We start from the raw sequence: 20,798 nt of genomic DNA, 5'->3' as shown, positions 1-20,798 counted from the left end.
TCTCAAGACTGGTCTCATTAGATTAACTACACTTTGAAAAATACTTCATTAGCTGTAAATGTCTGTTGGTCATGTAACTGCAAGTCTTTTTCTTTTACACAGTACAGAGTCGAGTGGGAGCCTGAGCCAGCTGTCTGTAAGAATAAGAGGGGAATTTAACAGGAATTCCATGAGCTTTTGTAGCTGAATGGAGAGCAATTGAAGAGAAGTGCTGGGAAGGAACACGAAACCCCTGCAGACCTGTCTCTAACCAGCACCACTGGGTTCCAGGAGGTAATATTGATTTGTATGTGTAATCGTGTAGATTTACACATCTGATTTGCTTGTAAGTTCTGTTCACATGGCTGTGGGTTCCCAACACGTTTTACAAACTCACTTCCAGAAACAAGACAATTAGTAGTTTTGATCTAATGGGGTCTTGGGACTGGGACGAGTGGGCTGTGGGGTTAGATTGTCACTCTCTGGAGTAGTTGGATGAAAGCTGCGTAATGGGGAAGGAGGAAAACTGCCAGATATTCTGCACCTCTTCGCAAAGCTTCCCTGGCCCTGGCCCTGACCCTGGTTCTGATAGATCTGTAATCCCATTGTAACCTGGTATCCAGCTGCATCCTGTGCTATACAGGCTGTGTTGTACTCTTTCTCCCTGATATCTTCTTTACAGTGAAATTCCACTTCAGTCCAAAAGATATAAGAAAAGAAAAAATTAGTAGGGTATGAGATCAAATTTAATAACACTTTCAGAGATCTGGGACATGCACAGTGGCTAAAGGGGAGGGGGTGTGTTATATTGGAATATTGGGGTAGTGGGGAGGGCGTGGAGAAGGTGGGTACGTAAACACGTTGATTCTCCATCTGAATATAGATACAAGCAGTGGCAGGGAGTCAGTAGGAGACAGAGAGAGTGAGACTGTGGGAGTATCATCATTTTTCCGTCCTCACTGGATACAGGTGTGGTGCCGGAGGATTGGAGAACTGCTAACATTGTACCTCGGTTTAAAAAGGAGCGAAGAGTGGACTGACTAATTACAGGCCAGTAAGTCTAACTTCAGTAGTGGGAAGATTATTGGAATCTATTCTGAGAGACAAGATAAACTGTCACTTGGAAAGGCACAGGTTAATCAAGGATAGTCAGCATGGATTTGTTCAGGGAAGATCTTGTTTGACCAACTTAATTGAATTTTTGGGGAGGTAACAAGGAAGATAGATGAGGGTAGTGCAGTTGAAGTGGTCTACATGGATTTTAGCAAGGCTTTTGACAAGTTTCCACATGGCAGACTGGTTAAAAGATTAAAATCCCATGGGATCCAGGGAAATGCAGCAAGGTGGATACAAAATTGGCTCAGTGGCAGGAAACAAAAGATAATTGTTGACGGGTGTTTTAGTGACTGGAAGTAAGGCACTGCAATGCCCTGTTGCATAGCGTTATATGTGAGGTAAAGGTCTGCAAAAGAAACCCGACAGAGACCGAATGCTAGACCCGGAAGTGCAACCCGTCCCAACCCGTACCCAACACATGGGTCCTGTTGGGGTCGGGTCAGGTAGCAGGCCTGTACTGATGCACAGGCCTGCTACCTGACCCGACCCTGACAGGACCCGACGACATGCGTCTGGTTCGGATCGGGTCGCACCTCTGGGTCCAGCATACGGGCTCGGTCGGGTTTCCTTTACAGACCTTTAACTGGAGGGCTGTTTCCAGTGGCGTTCCACAGGGCTCAGTACTGAGTCCCCTGCTTTTCGTGGTCCATATTAGAATTTGGATGTAAATGTAGGGGGCATGAGTAATAAGTTTGCGGATGACACTGAGATTGGCCATGTGGTAGATAGCGAGGAGGATAGCTGTAGCTGCAGGAAGATATTGATGGTCTGGTCAGATGGGCAGAAATGTGGCAAATGGAATTCAACCTGGAGAAGTGTGAGGTGATGCATTTGGGAGGTCAAACAAGGCAAAGGAATACAAGATTAATGGGAAAATACTGAGAAGTGTAGAGGAAGTGAGGGACCTTGGAGTGAATGTCCACAGATCCCTGAAGGTAGCAGGACAGGTTGATAAGGTGGTTAAAAAGGCATATGGAATCCTTTCCTTTATTAGTCGAGGTGTAGAATATAAGAGCAGGGAGGTTATGCTGGAACTGTATAACTCATTAGTTAGGCCACAACTTGAGTACTGTGTGCAGTTCTGGTCACCTCGTTACAGAAAGGATGTAATTGCACTAGAGAGGGTACAGCGGAGATTTGTGAGGATGTTTTCAGGACTGGAAAAATGCAGCTATGAGGAAAGATTGGATAGGCTGGGGTTGTTCTCCTTGGAACAGAGAAGGCTGAGGGGAGATCTGATTGAAATGTACAAAATTGTGAAGGGCCTGGATAGAGTGGAGGTGAAGGGTCTATTCACCTTAGCAGAGAGGTCAGTGATGAGGGGGCATAGATTGAAAGTGATTGGTAGAAAAATTAGAGGGGAGATAAGGAAAAACACTGCCTGAAAGGGTAGGTAAGGTACAGACCCTCAACTCATTCAAAAGGAGTCTGGATATACACCTCAAGTGCTGTAATCTGCAGGGCTACGGACCAAATGCTGGAAGGTGGGATTAGAATAGGTGGATCGTTTTTCGGCCGACACAGACACGATGGGCCAAGTGGCCTCTTTCTGTGTTAAACTTTCTATGATTCAGTGACAGAGCAGAGTGAGTCTGAGCATCGGGAGCAAGGTAAAAAAAAATTAAAGTATTATCAATACCAGTGGGGTAAGTATAACAGCAAGTGAGTTAGTAGTAAGAGTATTCGCACAGAGCAGGTCTGGAGACTGTAATCAAAATTAATAGTTAAGCAAGCTACTAAACAGATTTTAAAAGAGGAAATAGGGTTTTTTTTTCAGATCATGGATGGAAAGCTGAGACCATTGCTGCAATTCCTGTACCATGTGGGAACTTCAGGACACTTCCTATGTCTTGGGGGACCAGGTGTGTTGGAAGCATTTCCATCTGCTCCAGATTGAGCTCAGGATTTCCGAGCTTGAGTAGCAATTCGAGTCACTGCGGAGCATCAGGGAGCAGGAGAGTTTCCTGGATTGTATATTCCAGCAGGTGGTCACCCCACAGGCAGTAGGAGTTCAGGATAGTAGGTGGGTGGCCATCCGGAAGAGTAGGAAGAGGCAGGAAGTGCAGGAGTCTTTGGGGTATATGCCACTCTCAATCTGGTACCGAGCTTTAGAGATTGCTGGGAGTAGCGACACCTTGAAGGAGTGCAGTCCAGACCAGGGCACCACTGGGCAAGGGACTGTACAGGAGGGAACAGCAAAGAGTAGAAATGCAGTCGTTATAGGAGATTCCATAGTAACAGGGTAAGATAGGGATTTCTGTAACCGTCATTGTGAGTCCACATTGGTGTGTAGCCTCCCTGGTGTCAGGGTAAAGGACATCATGGAGAAGGAGCAGAATATTCTGCAGGGGAAGGGAGTGAGCCAGAAGTTGTGGTACACATTGGTGCCAACGACATAGAGAGAGCAGGTATTGAGGTCCGACAGTCAGATTTCCTGGAGCTAGGGAAGAAGTTAAAAAGTAGGACCTCGGAGGTAGTAATCGCTGGATTACTCCCAGTGCCACGTGCTAGCGAGAGTAGAAATAGGAAGCTAGGGAGGATCAATGTATAGCTTGAAGCACGGTACAGGAGGGAGGGCTTCAGATTCTTGGGGCATTGGAACCAGTTCTGGGGCAGAAGCAACTATTCAACATGGACGGGTTGCACCTCAACAGGACTGGGACCAATGGGAGGTTCACGAGTGTGGTTGGGGTGGGTTTAAACTAAATTGGCAGGGAGATGGGCACCAACATATAGAAGTAGTAAAGAGGAATAAGGTGCATAAAGTGTGAGTGTTGGAGAGTACTAGAGGAGAATGTAGTACCACATTAAATAGGAGCACATTAAGAAGGACTATGAGGAATACAAAGACAGGTTTAGCATGGTGCTATTGAGGGACGTTAATTCATCAAATATCAATTTGGGCAATGTCAGAGTAAAGGGTAAGGAGGGGAAAGAATTTCTGAAATGTGTTCAGGAGAACGTCATGTTCTCGGTCCAACTAGAAAGGAAGCATTGCTGGATCTGGTGCTGGGAAATGAGGTGGACCAAGTGTCTGTGGGAGAGCACTTGGGCAAGAGTGATCATTGTATCATAAGGTTTAGATTAGAAATGGAGAAGAGCAATGAACAATTGAAAGTAGAACTTTGAAATTGGAAGAGGGTTAATTCCAATGGGATGAGAGGGGATCTAGCCAGGGTTAAATAGAACCAAAGACTGACTGGAAAAATGGTAGCAGAACAATGGGTGATCTTTAAGGAGAAGATGCTTCAGGTACAGGTTAGGTACATTCCAACAAGGATGAAAAGTGGGTAAACCAAAGACAGAGCTCCTTGGATGATGAGGGAGATTGAGAAAAAGAGGGTATATGTTGCATGTCAGGGGGAATAGTTCAAGTGAGAACCAGACGAAATACAAGAAGAAGGGAAGTAAAGAGGAAAATAAGGTTGGTAAAGAGAGAATATGAGAATAGAATGGCTGTTAAGATAAAAATTAACCCAAAAATCTTCTACCAGTATGTAAATAGTAAGCAGGTGGTAAGATGTGGGTGTGGCCTATTAGGGACAAAGCGGATGATATGTGCTTAGAGGCACAGGACAAGGCAAGAATATTTAATGAGTACTTTGTATCGGTGTTTCGTAAGGAAGAGGATGGTGACAAAAATATTGGTAGAGTTGAGATTGTGGAGGTAATGGATGGGGTAAAAAATGACAGGCAGGATATGCTTAGAGTGGATAAGTCCCCTGGTCCGGATGACCTGCATCCCTGCTTTCTAAAGGAAGTGGGAGTGGAGATAGCCGAAGGGCTTTCCATAATCTTCCAATCTTCGCTAGATACAAGGGAGGTGCCAGAGGATTGGAGAGTGGCAAATGTGACCCTCTTATTCAAGAAAGGGTGTAAGGACAGTCCTAGTAACTACAGGCCGGTTAAACTAAAGTAGTTTAACATCAGCGGTGGGTAAGGTTTTGAGGAGCAATAATCTGGGAAAAAATCAACAGGCACTTGGAGAGGTTTGAGTTAATTAAGGAGCGTCAGAATGGATTTGTAAAAAGGCAGATCATGTTTGGTCAATTTAATTGAACAGTTTGATGAAGTAACAGAGAAGGTTGATGAAAGGAATGGTGGATGTTGTCTATATGGATTTTAAAAAGCGTTTGACAAACCACATAAAAGGCTGGTTAACAAAATTGAGGCTCATGGAATAGGAGGGTCAGTGTCCAATTGGCTTAAGAACAGAAAACAGTGAGTCGTGGTAAATGGTTGTTTTTCAGACTGGAGGATGGTAGACAGTGGTGTTGCCCAAGGGTCAGTACTGGGACCACTCTTTTTTTTGATATATATAGGAATGACTTCGATATTGGAATACAGAGTAAAATTTCAAAATTTGACGAGGATACCAAACTTAGAGATGTGTCAGACAGTGAGGATGATACCAATCGACTGCAGCAGGACATCGATAGGCTAGCAGAATGGGCAGAAAAGTGGCGAGGGAATTTAATATAGAGAAGTGTGAGGTGATACATTTTGGCAGAAGGGATAGGGAGAGACAATATTTACTCAATGGTACAGTTCTAAAGAGAATGCAGGAAGAGAGTTTTCTGAGGTTTCATGTGCATAGATCTTAAGAATATAACAGCATATGAATTAGGAGCAGGAGTAGGCCATTTGGCCCCTCGAGCCTGCTCTGCCATTCTATAAGATCATGGCTGATCTGATTGTGGCTTTAACTCTACTTTCCTGTCTGCCCCCCACCAGCACACCCTAACCGCACCCCCCCCCCCACCCCACATAACCTTTGACTCCCTTGTGGATCAAAACTCTAACTCCGCCTTGAATATATTCAATGACCCAGCCTCCACTGCTCTCTGGGGATGAGAATTCCAAAGATTAACAACCCTCTGAGAGAAAAAACTCCTCATCTGCTTCTTAAAAGGCGGACCTCTTATTTTGAAACTGTGCCCTGTAGTCCGAGATTCCCCCATGAGGGGAAATATCCTCTCAGCATCTACCCTGTCAAGCCCCCTCGGAATATTATATGTTTTGGATCTGGAATGCACTGTCTGAGAGTGTGGTGGAGGCAGGTTCAGTGAGTGGTTAGCATCTGGAATACACTGTCTGAGAGTGTGGTGGAGGCAGGTTCAGTGTGTGTTTAGGATCTGGAATGCACTGTCTGAGAGTGTGGTGGAGGCAGGTTCAGTGAGTGGTTAGCATCTGGAATGCTCTGCCTGAGAGTGTGGTGGAGGCAGGTTCAGTGAGTGTTTAGGATCTGGAATGCACTGTCTGAGAGTGTGGTGGAGGCAGGTTCAGTGTGTGTTTAGGATCTGGAATGCACTGTCTGAGAGTGTGGTGGAGGCAGGTTCAGTGAGTGTTTAGGATCTGGAATACACTGTCTGAGAGTGTGGTGGAGGCAGGTTCAGTGAGTGTTTAGGATCTGGAATACACTGTCTGAGAGTGTGGTGGAGGCAGGTTCAGTGAGTGTTTAGGATCAGGAATGCACTGTCTGAGAGTGTGGTGGAGGCAGGTTCAGTGAGTGTTTAGGATCTGGAATGCTCTGCCTGAGAGTGTGGTGGAGGCAGGTTCAGTGAGTGTTTAGGATCTGGAATGCACTGTCTGAGAGTGTGGTGGAAGCAGGTTCAGTGAGTGTTTAGGATCTGGAATACACTGTCTGAGAGTGTGGTGGAGGCAGGTTCAGTGAGTGTTTAGGATCTGGAATACACTGTCCGACAGTGTGGTGGAGGCAGGTTCAGTGAGTGTTTAGGATCTGGAATGCACTGTCTGAGAGTATGGTGGAGGCAGGTTCAGTGAGTGTTTAGGATCTGGAATGCACTGTCTGAGAGTGTGGTGGAGGCAGGTTCAGTGAGTGTTTAGGATCTGGAACGCACTGTCTGAGAGTGTGGTGGAGGCAGGTTCAGTGAGTGTTTAGGATCTGGAATACACTGTCTGAGAGTGTGGTGGAGGCAGGTTCAGTGAGTGTTTAGGATCTGGAATACACTGTCTGAGAGTGTGGTGGAGGCAGGTTCAGTGAGTGTTTAGGATCTGGAATGCACTGTCAGAGAGTGTGGTGGAGGCAGGTTCAGTGAGTGTTTAGGATCTGGAATACACTGTCTGAGAGTGTGGTGGAGGCAGGTTCAGTGAGTGTTTAGGATCTGGAGTGCACTGCCTGAGAGTGTGGTGGAGGCAGGTTCAGTGAGTGTTTAGGATCTGGAGTGCACTGTCTGAGAGTGTGGTGGAGGCAGGTTCAGTCAGTGTTTAGGATCTGGAATGCACTGTCTGAGAGTGCGGTGGAGGCAGGTTCAGTGAGTGTTTAGGATCTGGAATGCTCTGCCTGAGAGTGTGGTGGAGGCAGGTTCAGTGAGTGTTTAGGATCTGGAATGCACTGTCTGAGAGTGTGGTGGAGGCAGGTTCAGTGAGTGTTTAGGATCTTGAATGCACTGTCTGAGAGTGTGGTGGAGGCAGGTTCAGTGAGTGTTTAGGATCTGGAATGCACTGTCTGAGAGTGTGGTGGAGGCAGGTTCAGTGAGTGTTTAGGATCTGGAATGCACTGTCTGAGAGTGTGGTGGAGGCAGTTTCAGTGAGTGTTTAGGATCTGGAAGGCACTGTCTGAGAGTGTGGTGGAGGCAGGTTCAGTGAGTGTTTAGGATCTGGAATACACTGTCTGAGAGTGTGGTGGAGGCAGGTTCAGTGAGTGTTTAGGATCTGGAATGCACTGTCTGAGAGTGTGGTGGAGGCAGGTTCAGTGAGTGTTTAGGATCTGGAATGCACTGTCTGAGAGTGTGGTGGAGGCAGGTTCAGTGAGTGTTTAGGATCTGGAATGCACTGTCTGTGAGTGTGGTGGAGGCAGGTTCAGTGAGTGTTTAGGATCTGGAATGCACTGTCTGAGAGTGTGGTGGAGTCAGATTCAGTGAGTGTTTAGGATCTGGAATGCACTGTCTGAGAGTGTGGTGGAGGCAGGTTCAGTGAGTGTTTAGGATCTGGAATGCACTGTCTGAGAGTGTGGTGGAGGCAGTTTCAGTGAGTGTTTAGGATCTGGAACGCACTGTCTGAGAGTGTGGTGGAGGCAGGTTCAGTGAGTGTTTAGGATCTGGAATACACTGTCTGAGAGTGTGGTGGAGGCAGGTTCAGTGAGTGTTTAGGATCTGGAATGCACTGTCTGAGAGTGTGGTGGAGGTAGGTTCAGTGAGTGTTTAGGATCTGGAATGCACTGTCTGAGAGTGTGGTGGAGGCAGGTTCAGTGAGTGTTTAGGATCTGGAATGCACTGTCTGAGAGTGTGGTGGAGGCAGGTTCAGTGAGTGTTTAGGATCTGGAATGCACTGTCTGAGAGTGTGGTGGAGTCAGATTCAGTGAGTGTTTAGGATCTGGAATGCACTGTCTGAGAGTGTGGTGGAGGCAGGTTCAGTGAGTGTTTAGGATCTGGAATGCACTGTCTGAGAGTGTGGTGGAGGCAGTTTCAGTGAGTGTTTAGGATCTGGAACGCACTGTCTGAGAGTGTGGTGGAGGCAGGTTCAGTGAGTGTTTAGGATCTGGAATACACTGTCTGAGAGTGTGGTGGAGGCAGGTTCAGTGAGTGTTTAGGATCTGGAATGCACTGTCTGAGAGTGTGGTGGAGGCAGGTTCAGTGAGTGTTTAGGATCTGGAATGCACTGTCTGAGAGTGTGGTGGAGGCAGGTTCAGTGAGTGTTTAGGATCTGGAATGCACTGTCTGTGAGTGTGGTGGAGGCAGGTTCAGTGAGTGTTTAGGATCTGGAATGCACTGTCTGAGAGTGTGGTGGAGGCAGGTTCAGTGAGTGTTTAGGATCTGGAATGCACTGTCTGAGAGTGTGGTGGAGGCAGGTTCAGTGAGTGTTTAGGATCTGGAATGCACTGTCTGAGAGTGTGGTGGAGGCAGGTTCAGTGAGTGTTTAGGATCTGGAATGCACTGTCTGAGAGTGTGGTGGAGGCAGGTTCAGTGAGTGTTTAGGATCTGGAATGCACTGTCTGAGAGTGTGGTGGAGGCAGGTTCAGAGAGTGTTTAGGATCTGGAATGCACTGTCTGAGAGTGCGGTGGAGGCAGGTTCAGTGAGTGTTTAGGATCTGGAATGCACTGTCTGAGAGTGTGGTGGAGGCAGGTTCAGTGAGTGTTTAGGATCTGGAATGCACTGTCTGAGAGTGCGGTGGAGGCAGGTTCAGAGAGTGTTTAGGATCTGGAATGCACTGTCTGAGAGTGCGGTGGAGGCAGGTTCAGTGTGTGTTTAGGATCTGGAATGCACTGTCTGAGAGTGTGGTGGAGGCAGGTTCAGTGAGTGTTTAGGATCTGGAATGCACTGTCTGAGAGTGTGGTGGAAGCAGGTTCAGTGAGTGTTTAGGATCAGGAATGCACTGTCTGAGAGTGCGGTGGAGGCAGGTTCAGTGAGTGTTTAGGATCTGGAATGCACTGTCTGAGAGTGTGGTGGAGTCAGATTCAATCAAGGTTTTCATAACGGAATTGGATAATTATCTTAATAGAAAAAATTGCAGGTCTGTGGGGAAGATGCGGTGGAGTGGGACAAGGTGAGTTGCTCTTGCAGAAAGCCAGGACGGAAATGATGGTCCAAATGGCCTCATTCTTTGCTCTAACCATTTTTATGATTCAATATTTATTAAAATGGTGAAAATCTAGGAGCAGTGGGGTTCCAAAGAGATTTTGAATGCAATTGCACAGATCAATAAAATGTAGCAGTCGGGTACAAAAAATAATGAGAGTCGAATGGAATGGTAGCCTTTCTAACTAGTGGGCTAGAATATAATGAGAAGTTATGCTACAGCTGTACAAAGTTCTCGTTTGCCCACATCAGGAGTACAAAGCCATATCGACCAGAAGGCCCCAGGCTTGACTGCCACTCTGGGCTCTGTTCACTCATCTCAAGAGATGTGACCCTGCAATTTGCCTTTGGTTAAAGGATGAGAAGAATTACACAGTGTTTTCCTAAACTCTTCAGCTTTTTGTCCCTTATTCAGATACTGAGAATGAGGCTGCAAACGGTCTTCAAGAATCATGGTCACCATTTTCTATGGTTACAGAAAGCTTCAAATTTGGAAACTCTTGGATACAAGACACTCCATTTTTCATAGATTACCCCCGCCTTATCACTGTCTCTCTCTATCCCAGTTTTTTACCATATCCCTCAGTTCAACCTTCTCTCAATATTCCTCAATCCCAGTTTCTCCATATCCCTCAATCTCAGTTTCTCTCCGTATCCCTCAATCCCAGTTTCTCCATATCCCTCAATCTCAGTTTCTCTCCGTATCCCTCAATCCCAGTTTCTCCATATCCCTCAATCTCAGTTTCTCTCCGTATCCCTCAATCCCAGTTTCTCCGTATCCCTCAATCTCAGTTTCTCCGTATCCCTCAATCCCAGTTTCTCCGTATCCCTCAATCTCAGTTTCTCTCCATATCCCTCAATCCCAGCTTCTCCATATTTAGTTTAATTCCATTATGTAGATGAAGGTCCCGTCGCCAGGCAGTGGGGGGGCTTCACCGAGGTCCCCCCCGCCGACGGTAATATGTGGCAGGCCCTTCTTGACGTCGCGGGTCAATGTGGGCTTCTCCCCGCAAAGTTTACTGGCTTCCCGCACCGCGAATTCCAAGTCATTAATATAGATTGTAAATAGCTAAGGCCCCAACACTGATCCTGCGGCAATCCACAGCTTGTCAACCTGAAAATGCCCCATTTATCCTGTTAGTTAGTCCATCCTCTATCCATGCTAATATATTACCCCCAACACCACCAGCTCTATCATGTCCAGTAACCTCTTATGTGGCACTTTATCAAATGCCTTTTGGAAATTCAAATACACTACATCTATTGGTTCTCCTTTATCCATCCTGCTTGTTACATCCACCAAGAATTCTAATCAATTTGTCAAACATGATTTCCGTTTCATAAAATCATGTTGACTCTGTCTGATTACATTCTGATTTTCTAAATGTCCTGCTACTACTTAATAATGGATTCGAGCATTTTCTCAATGACAGATGTTTGGCTAACTGTCCTATAGTTTCTTGCTTTCTGTTTCCCTCCTTTCTTGAATAGAGTTGTTACATTTGCAGTTTCCCAATCCACTGGGACCTTTCCAGAATCTAGGGAATTTTGAAAGATTACAACCAATGCATCTACTATCTCTGCAGCCACTTCTTTTAAGATCCTAGGATGCAGGCCATCAGGTCCAGGGGACTTGTCAGCCTTTAGTCCCATGTGTTTTAGAGTCATAGAGTTATACAGGACAGAAACAGGCCCTTCGGCCCATCGTGTCTGTGCCGACCATCAAGCACCTAACTATTCTAATCCCATTTTCCAGCACTTGGCCCTTAGCCTTGTATGCTATGGCATTTTAAGTGTTCGTCTAAATACTTCTTAAATGTTGTGAGGGTTCCTGCCTCTACCATCTCTTCAGGCAGGGTATTCCAGATTCCAACCACCCTTTGGGTGAAAAAATGTTTCCTCAAATCCCCTCTAAACTTCCTGCCCCTTATTTTAAATCTATGTCCCCTGGTTATTGATCCCTCCGCTAAGGGAAACAGTTTCTTCCTATCTAACCTATCAATGCCCCTCATAATTTTGTATACCTCAGTCATATCCCCCTCAGCCTTCTCTGCTCTAAGGAAAACAACCGCAGCCTTTTCAGTCTCTCTTCATAGCTGAAATGCTCCAGCCCAGGCAACATCCTGGTGAATCTCCTCTGCACCCTCTCCAGTGCATCACATCCTTCCTATAGTGTGGTGACCAGAACTGTACACAGTACTCCAGCTGTGGCCTAACTAGTGTTTTATACAGCTCCATCATAACCTCCCTGCTCTTATATTCTATGCCTCGGCTAATAAAGGCAAGTATCCCATATGCCTTCCTAACCACCTTATCTACCTGTGCTGATGCCTTCAGTGATCTATGGGCAAGTACACCAAGGTCCCTCTGACCTTCTGTTCTTCCTGATTTTAGGTTCCTCCCTCCCTTTGCTCCCTGATTTTCTACGATGATTGGGATGCTTTTTGCATCTTCTGCCATGGAGACAGATACAAAATATTTGTGCAAAGTGTCTGCCATTTACTTGTTTCCCATTATTAATTCCTACATTTCATCCTCTAAGGGGCCAGCACTTATTTTAGCTACTCTCTTCCTTTTTATATATTTGTAGAAGCTTTTACTGTCTGTTTTTATATTTCTTTCTAGTTTATCCTCATGCTCTAATTTTTTTCTTTTGTTTGAGTCACCCTTTGCTGGTTTCTAAAATTTTCCAATCTTCTGGCCTAAGTTTTGCAGCATTGTACACCTTTACTTTCAATTTGGTATCATTCTTAACTTCCTTAGTTAGCCACGGATGGTACATCCTTGTCAGAGAATCTTTCTTTCTCAATGGAATGTATCTTTGTTGAGAGTTATAAAATATCTCTTTAAATGTCTGCCACTGTTTCTCTACTGTCTTACCTTTTAACTTTTTTATCCAGACCACTTTAGCCAACTCTGTCTTCATACCCTTGTAATCGCCTTTATTTAAGGTTAAGACACTAGTTTCAGATGCAAACTTCTCACCCCAAACTAAATGTGAAATTCTGTTATGATCACTCTTGACTAGAGGATCCTTTAGTACACAGCCATTTATTAATGCTGTCTCATTACTAGTGCCCTATCGAATTCACAGCTGTGAAAAATGTGTCATGGACAATGAACTCTTGGGTCCTCCACGAGTTTTTGGGTCCTCTGTGAAATCGTCCATTTTGTGAACCTCAGGCATCTTATTCATCGACATGAGACTCACCTCGCTGATTGCTGAGCATGTTGTGAGCATCATGTGTTTCAGTGATTGACACAAGGCTCAATCTGCTGATTGGTAGATGAGGGAGGGCTTCCGGTGCATTTTTGAGAGAAGCAGTCTCTCAAGTACTAACAGACAAGTGAGACGGCCAGAATGAGCAAATCAAAAACAGCCACAACCATTACTGCAGTACATCAAATGAAAGAATTTGGAAACCAAATTATTCATGTCAGTGGTGGAACACAGTTTGTACAAGCTGCAATGTTTCGTCGGATCACACACGGTGGGCAACTGTTCAGCGCCACTTAGAGCCCAAAAACTATCGCAACGCACTGCTGGAAAATGGACACGCCAAAAAAACAAGGACGAATTGGACCTCTTTTTAAGAAGTCGACTGAGACTTTTCTGAAAATTGTCAGTTGGTTACAATGGAAAAACTTTTGATCACCCAAAGCTGCAGGGATTCATTCAACGTAATGTGTAAAATGGTGGTTGCTAGTCAAGTGCAAATAAACTATGACAGGATGACCAGCTGAAGGGTTTTGCTACACATTGTGAGGAGATGAAGTCTCAGATTAGTGCATGTGAATCTTTTCCAATTATTTATGATGAGTCCATTGATGAGCAGGACAACCATGTGCTGCATGTTTTGTTTGATTTTGTGTCTGGATGGTAAGGAAAGCTAACAACAGTGCTCCCAGACTGCATTCTCTTCAAAGCTGTTAATTACACCATAGTTTCCAAAGCGATAATCAAAATTGTTTCAAAATACGGTGCAGATTTCAACCAAGTGATGGCTTTTGTTAGTGACAATGTAACTGACATGACAAAATCTTTTAAATCCGTGCTCCAAGGTTTAATGTGGTCAATATTACACATAATGCACATATAGGGTTGTATTTTGTCGCACCAGCAGGGTTCCCAGCACCAGCCTGTAAAGGTGAGGGGAATCCCTGCCTCAGCCTTTCAGAGACCCTCACAGTGCAATCCAATGGTGTGCAGGCACTTAAGTGCCCGGTGCCAGGATCTCTGTCCCTTTAAAGACTGGCATCCCACCTCCAAAGGTTGCCGGCCAATCACAGGACCAGCAGCTCAGCAGCATTGGCCGCGCCACCGGGCCAGCGCTGGAATCCTGGACCTCGGGTAAGTGAGATGGGTCGCCAAGGCCAGATGGCAGGCCCCGGTGAGTGGGAGGAGGGTGGGCATGTAGTGTAGGGGATTTTCTCCTGCCAGGGGCCCACGGTGGGCCACAGATTGCCCACAGAGGAGAGCCCTCCTTCCCAAGTCTGCAAGGAGATCTTTACTGAGCGACCTCCCCGGGTGGCGGAGGCACCCCCCACCTCCCCACCTCCCCGACTACTGGTTAAATCCCAGCGGCAGCAGGAATTAGGAGCAGGAGGAGGCCACTCGGCCCCTCGAGCCTGCTCTGCTATTAAAAAGATCATGGCTGATCTGATTGTAACCTCAACTACACATTCCCGCCTATCCCCAATAACCTTCCACCCCCTTGCTTATCAAGAATCTATCTACCTCTGCCTTAAAAATATTTAAAGACTCTGCTTCCACTGTCTTTTGAGGAACAGAATTCCAAAGACTCTCAACCCTCTGAGAGAAAAACATTCTGCTGACCTCTGTCTTAAATGGACGACCCCTTATTTTTCAATAGTGACCCTCAGTTCTAGATTCTCCCACAAGGGGAAACATACTTTCCACATCCACCCTGTCAAGACCCCTCAGAATTTTATATGTTTCAATCAAGTCGCCTCTTACTCTTCTAAATTCCAGCGGATACAAGCCTAGTTTGTCCAATCTTTCCTCATAAGACAACCCGCCCATTCCAGGTATTAGTCTAGTAAACCTTCTCTGTACTGCCTCCAACGCATTTACATCCTTCCTTAAATAAGGATCCAGTACTGTACAGAGTACTACAGATGTGGTCTCACCAATGCCCTGTATAACTGGAGCATAACTACCTACTTTTGTATTCAATTCCCCTCACAATAAATGATAACATTCTATGAGCCTTTATTATTTGCTGTACCTGCATACTAACCTTTTGCGATTCATGCACTCGGACACCCAGATCCCTCTGCATCTCAGAGCTCTGCAATCTCTCACCATTTAGATAATATGCTTTTTTTATTCTTCCTGCCAAAGTGGACAATTTCACACTTTCCCACATTATACTCCATTTGCCAGGTTTTTGCCCACTCACTTAACCTATCTATATCCCTTTGTAGCCCCCTCATGTCATAGTCATACAGCACTGAAACAGGCCCTTCGGATCTGTGCCGACCAACAACCACCCATTAAATCTAATCCTACATTAATCCCATAATCCCGACCACGTCCCCACCATTCTCCTACCACCTACCGACACTAGGAGCAATTTACAATGGTCAATTTATCTATCAACCTGCAAGTCTTTGGCTGTGGGAGGAAACTGGAGCATCCGGAGGACACCCACGCGGTCACAGGGAGAACTTGCAAACTCCACACAGGCAGTACCCGGAATCGAACTCGGGTCGCTGGAGTTGTGAGGCTGCGGTGCTAACCACTGTGCTGCCCTATTGTGCCACTGTGATGTCCTCTTTACAACTTACTTTCTTACCTATCTTTGCAACATCAGCAAATTTAGCAACCATACCTTCAGTCCCTTCATCCAAGTCATTTATATAAATTGTAAAAGGTTGAGGCCCCAGCACTGATCCCTGTGGCACATCACTCGTTACATCTTGCCAACCAGAAAATAGCCCATTTACGTCTACTCTGTTTCCTGTTAGCTAGCCAATCTTCTATCCATGCCAAAATGTTACCCCCTACACCATGAGCTTTTATTTTCTGCAATAACCTTTGATGTGGCACCTTATCAAATGCCTTCTGGAAATCTACATACAGTACATCCACCGATTTCCCCTTTATCCACAGCACATGTTATTTCTTCAAAGAACTCCAATAAATTGGTTAATCATGATTTCCATTTCACAAAACCATGTTGACTCTGCCTGATGACCTTGAATTTTTCTAAATGCCCTGCTATACTTCTTTGGCCTCCTTGTCTCGAGAGACAATGGGTAAGCGCCTGGAGGTGGTCAGTGGTTTGTGAAGCAGCGCCTGGAGTGGCTATAAAGGCCAATTCTAGAGTGATAGACTCCTCCACAGGTGCTGCAGATAAAATTGGTTGTCGGGGCTGTTACACAGTTGGCTCTCCCCTTGCGCTTCTGTCTTTTTTCCTGCCAACTGCTAAATCTCTTCAACTCGCCACTCTTTAACCCCTCCTTTATGCCCTGCTATTAAAACGTTAATAATAGCTTCGAACATTTCCCTAAGACAATGTCAAGTTAACTGGCCTGTAGTTTCCTGCTTTCTGTCTCCCTCCCTTTTTAATAAAGGAGTTACATTCACTATTTTTCAATCTGATGCAACCTTCCCCAAATCTAGGGAATTTTGGAAAACCAACTATCTCACTAGTCACTTCTTTTCACACCCAAGGATGAAGTCCATCAGGACCCGGGGACTTGTCAGCCCGCAGCTCCAACAATTTGCTCGGTACCACTTCCCTGGTGAACAAAGAACAAAGAAAATTACAGCACAGGAACAGGCCCTTCGGCCCTCCAAGCCTACGCCGATCCAAATCCTCTATCTAAACATGTCGCCTATTTTCTAAGGGTCTGTATCTCTTTACTTCCTGCCCATTCATGTATCTGTCTAGATACATCTTAAAAGACGCTATCGTGCCCGCGTCTACCACCTCCGCTGGCAATGCGTTCCATGCACCCACCACCCTCTGCGTAAAGAACTTTCCACGCATATCCCCCCTAAACTTTTCCCCTTTCACTTTGAACTCGTGTCCCCTTGTAATTGAATCCCCCACTCTGGGAAAAAGCTTCTTGCTATCCACTCTGTCTATACCTCTCATGATTTTGTACACCTCAATCAGGTCCCCCCTCAACTTCCGTCTTTCTAATGAAAATAATCCTAATCTACTCAACCTCTCTTCATAGCTAGCGCCCTCCATACCAGGCAACATCCTGGTGAACCTCCTCTGCACCCTCTCCAAAGCATCCACATCCTTTTGGTAATGTGGCGACCAGAACTGCACGCAGTATTCCAAATGTGGCCGAACCAAAGTCCTATACAACTGTAACATGACCTGCCAACTCTTGTACTCAATACCCCGTCCGATGAAGGAAAGCATGCCGTATGCCTTCTTGACCACTCTATTGACCTGCGTTGCCACCTTCAGGGAACAATGGACCTGAACACCCAAATCTCTCTGTACATCAATTTTCCCCAGGACTTTTCCATTTACTGTATAGTTCATTCTTGAATTGGATCTTCCAAAATACATCACCTCGCATTTGCCCTGATTGAACTCCATCTGCCATTTCTCTGCCCAACTCTCCAGTCTATCTATATTCTGGTGATTGTACTTTTCTTGCGTTCCTCCCTCCCTTCCATTTCCTGATTTACCGCTATTTCTAGGATGTTACTTGTATCCTTTATGGTGAAGACCGATGCAATATACTTTTTCAATTCATCAGCCATCTCCTTATTTTCCCTTATTAACTCACTATCTGTAGGACCAATGCTCTCTTTGTTAACTCTTTTTTTTCTTTTTTAAATATCTATAGAAACTCTGACTATCTGTTTTTATATTTCTAGACAGCGTTCTCTCGTACTCTAATTTTTCCCTCTTTATGAACCTTTTAGTCATTCTTTGCTGTTCTTTTGATTCTGTCCAGTCATCTGACCTGCCTCCCATTTTTGCACAATCATATGCTTTTTTCTTTAAGTTTGATACTATCTTTAACTTTTTAGTTAATCACGGATGCTGGGTCCTCTCCTTGGAATTTTTCTTTCTTGTTGGAATGTTATCTGTTATGTGTATTCTGAAATATCCTCTTAAATGAATGCCACTGTATTTCTATTGAGTCCCTTAACCTACTTTTCCAGTTCACTTTTGCTAGCTCTGCTTTCATGCCCTCATAATTACCCTTATCTAAGTTTAAAATACTTGTCTTAGACCCACTTTTTTTTCCCTCAAGCTGAATGTAAAATTCAATCATATTATGATCACTGCTGCCTAGGGGTGCCTTCACCGTGAGGTCATTAATTAATTAATCCTATCTCATTGCACAACACCAGGTCGAGTATAGCCTGCTCTCTGGTTGGCTCCAGAATGTGCTGTTCTAAGAAACAATTCCAGAAACACTCTATGAACTCCTCATCTCGGCTAGCTTTGCCCATCTGGTTTTTCCAGTCTATATGTAGATTAAAATCCCCCTTGATTATCGCCATACCTTTCTGACAAGCACCCATTATTTCTTCCTTTTATACCACGTCCTACCGTGTGGTTACTGTTAAGGGGCCTGTACACCACTCCCACAAATTACTTCTTGCCTTTATCATTTCTCATCTCAACCCAAACTGCTTTTACACCCTGGTGTCCTGAACTTAGGTCATCCCTCTCCATTGCGCTAATACCATTATTAATTAACAGAGCCACCTTTTCCTAGTTTCCTGTCCTTCCTAAATATCATGTACCCATCATTATTCAGTTCCCAATCTATGTCATCCTGCAGCCATGTCTCTGTAATGACTATCAGATCATACTTATTTATTTCTATTTCGTTATCAGTTCATCTGATGTAATGGGGGGGTGTGGCCCCTCCGGCATTCCCCCACCCCAAGTCCTGTGGCAATTCTATGGGTCCCCCCTGCTTCTGACCCATCTTAGGGGGACCCATAAAATTCAACCCATAATTTCTCCTGTTAGTGAGCTGTGGAAAAGCGAGTTTTGGTAGAGTCTGGTCTGCTACATTAAAGAGATCTTCAAACACTGCCCTAGCTGCAAGTTTTGATTCAGGTAACACATTGCAAATGCAGCTGAAATTGGGGAACAAAACATCGCCCTTCCTCCAGAGCCAGAAATAACACATTGGAATTCTTGGCTTCAGGTAGTATAGTATCATGCGGCTCACCTGAAATACTTCTCAGACTTCATCTCAGAAGAGCTCACACTGACACCTTAAACATAGGTTTTAACGACATTGTGACCTTTCTAAACAATGCTCAGCTTAATGAGAAGGTTCAGTTTGTTGCCAAGAATGCTACACGACTGATGGATTTAATCACTTGGTTTGAATCTCAGCACGTCACATTCCACAAAGCAATGGATCTACTGTTCTGGGCTGAATCTGTGTGTATAGAGTCATAGAGAGATACAGCACTAAAACAGGCCTTTCGGCCCACCGAATCTGTGCCAACCAACAACCACCCATTTATACTAATCCTCCATTAATCCCATATTCCCTACCACATCCCCACCATTCTCCTACCACCTACCTACACTAGGAACAATTTACAATGGCCAATTTACCTATCAACCTGTAAGTCTTTGGCTGTGGGAAGGAACCGGAGCACCCAGCAGAAACCCACGCGGTCACAGGGAGAACTTGCAAACTCTGCACAGGCAGTACCCAGAACTGAACCCGGGTCACTGGAGCTGTGAGGCTGCGGTGCTAACCACTGTGCCACTTTGACCCTGCACAAATGCACCTGTTGATGGTGGATTTAAACCATTTGATGAGATTCCTGGCTTTCGCAAGAACTGTAGGCTGGAGATTCCTGCTTATGAAAGCATTGCAAAAGAAGCAGAGTGTACTTTGCCTGTGCTGCAGTTTTGGAACTCCGTGGAATGCAGAATCCCCATATGGTAAGGCTACTACGGCACTGTCTGACAATTCCAACAAACTCTGCAGCTGTGGAGAGAGCTGTGTCTAAACGTGGACAGGTCTTCACAGTACAGAGACAGGGAATGAAGAACGAGAGAGTTGCAGGTTATTCCGTGCACACATTCACCCAGTGAGTGAAGAATGTGACCTGTTTATAGTCAGCTTTTTAAAATAGTTTGAGAATCCAATAAATGCCATTCGAAACCAGAAACCTCCCTTGTCTTTTTTTTGTTTTAAATAGATCATTTTCATGTTTTTTTGCGATACCCTAAAATTTATGATTTCAGTATGTGAAATTGTGAAATTCACGATTCTTAAAATGCTGTGACCATGAAATTTGTAAAATGTGACCATGAATTTGGTAGGGCCCTAGTCATTAAACATTACCAGGTCTAAAATAGCCTGCTCACAGGTTGGTTTCACAATGCATTGTTCTAAGAAACTGTCCTTAATACAATCTATCAACTCATCCTCCAGGCTACCTTTGCTAATTTGACTGGTCCAATGTATATGAAGATTAAAATCGCCCACAATTATTGCAGTAGCTTTCTTACAAGCTACCATTATTTCTTGATTTATACTCTGTTCTACAGTGTAGCTACTGTTAGGGGCTCTATAAACTACTCTCACCAGTGATTTCTTTCCTTTGCTATTTCTTGTCTCCACAAAAACTAATTCTACATCTTGATCTTCCGAGCCAAGATTATTTCTGTACTGATCTCATCCTTTATTAACAGAGCTATCCCACCTCCTTTTCCTTTCTTCCAAAATTTCTTCTGAAATTTCAAATATCCTTGAATATTTAGTTCCAAGCCTTGGTCACCTTGCAACCACGTCTCTGGAATGGCTATCAGATCATACCCATTTATTTCTATTTGTGCCATTAATTCATCCATCTTGTTAGAATGTTGCGTGCATTCAGATAAATAGCCTTTAATTCTGTCTTTTTACCATTTTTCCCAACTCTGGCCTTATTTGCTGGTGCACTCTGATGTTTGTACGCTCTGTAACATGCTGGTCATCCATTACCCATATCAGTACCCTGCACTATTGCCTTGTCCATTCTCGTTAACTTTCTAAATTCCCGCTTACTTCAATTCTTCCCCCCCACCCCCCACTATTTAGTTTAAAGCCCAAGTTATACGATTTGCCAGGACACTGGTTCCAGCATGGTTCAGGACAAAACTGTCCCACCAGTCCAGCTCACTCTTTCCCCAGTA

General features: G+C 44.9%; 1 protein-coding gene across 7 annotated transcripts in view; it reads left to right on the top strand.

The window, feature by feature from the left end:
• LOC137366356 (uncharacterized) overlaps positions 1-20,798 on the top strand; it is a 65,855-nt gene that overhangs the window by 31,245 nt on the left and 13,812 nt on the right. For 6 of the 7 annotated variants that reach the window (XM_068028253.1, XM_068028255.1, XM_068028251.1 and 3 more), the window contains one exon: positions 103-273. The gene's annotated coding sequence lies outside the window, so the exon portion shown is untranslated. The remainder of the gene's footprint in view (positions 1-102; positions 274-20,798) is intronic. The other variant, XM_068028252.1, reaches the window with a different exon arrangement.

This window comes from Heterodontus francisci, unplaced genomic scaffold (genome assembly GCF_036365525.1).
Source record: "Heterodontus francisci isolate sHetFra1 unplaced genomic scaffold, sHetFra1.hap1 HAP1_SCAFFOLD_377, whole genome shotgun sequence".
Lineage (NCBI taxonomy): Eukaryota > Metazoa > Chordata > Chondrichthyes > Heterodontiformes > Heterodontidae > Heterodontus > Heterodontus francisci.
Note: the sequence above shows the minus strand (reverse complement) of the source record. Positions and strands in the feature narration are given on the sequence as shown.